This window comes from Meleagris gallopavo, chromosome 3 (genome assembly GCF_000146605.3).
Source record: "Meleagris gallopavo isolate NT-WF06-2002-E0010 breed Aviagen turkey brand Nicholas breeding stock chromosome 3, Turkey_5.1, whole genome shotgun sequence".
Lineage (NCBI taxonomy): Eukaryota > Metazoa > Chordata > Aves > Galliformes > Phasianidae > Meleagris > Meleagris gallopavo.
In genome coordinates, this window is record NC_015013.2 from 52,861,154 (window position 1) to 52,861,937 (window position 784).

Genomic DNA, 784 nt, shown 5'->3' on the forward strand with positions numbered 1-784 from the left:
TGTTTTTTAATAATGCATTTGATTCCTTTTACATAGGTTGCTCTTTTGGAGACCATCGTATGTGAAAACAGCTGAATAACAAAGACTTGTGTTACGAAAGAGATGAATTATTCTGGCAGTATACATGCTGAATGACGTATCACGATTCCAGCTGCATGTTGCAGTTGGTTGTTCGTAAATAGAAGGAATGACTCAGCAAGAAACAATGAATTTATAATTAAAAGTGGTTGTATTGCAGTTATCAGTAATTCTACAGTATGTAAGTCTAGTTCAGAACTTTTTTTTCAAGTGGGGAATTAGCTCAAATGGTAGAGCGCTCGCTTAGCATGCGAGAGGTAGCGGGATCGATGCCCGCATTCTCCAGTGTTTGTTTTCACTGTTTACTCATTGTGAAATAAAAAGCAGTGAAAATGCTTCCTATTTGTGCCATTATACAAGAAAGAATAAATGTGAAAAACTTGGGTGAACTGCAAACTGTTCATATGTTGCTTTCAGTTTTTTTGTTTTTTGCTTTTCATAATGGCGTGGCTTTCTTTTGTACATGAGGGGAAATACAATCCTTACATGAAATAACAAAACACTGACATTTTAATACAGTGGTAATCAACATGAACACATTACAGAGAAAAATAAATTAGGGATTTTTAATGTACCTTGATAACTTTGGTTCATGATTTTATTATGTATTTGATGACTGAATTAATTATTAAATTTATTTTTTATATTACAGCTTACTGTATGAAACAAAGTTGGTATTTGTGCTGTGAGGAATACTTTTTTGTTG

General features: G+C 33.0%; 1 non-coding gene across 1 annotated transcript; it reads left to right on the forward strand.

Annotated features, from left to right (window-relative positions):
* Nucleotides 1–290: 290 nt before the first annotated feature.
* Nucleotides 291–363, forward strand: TRNAA-AGC. Its single transcript has one exon. It is a non-coding gene; the product is annotated as a tRNA-Ala (tRNA).
* The last annotated feature ends 421 nt before the right edge of the window (nucleotides 364–784 follow it).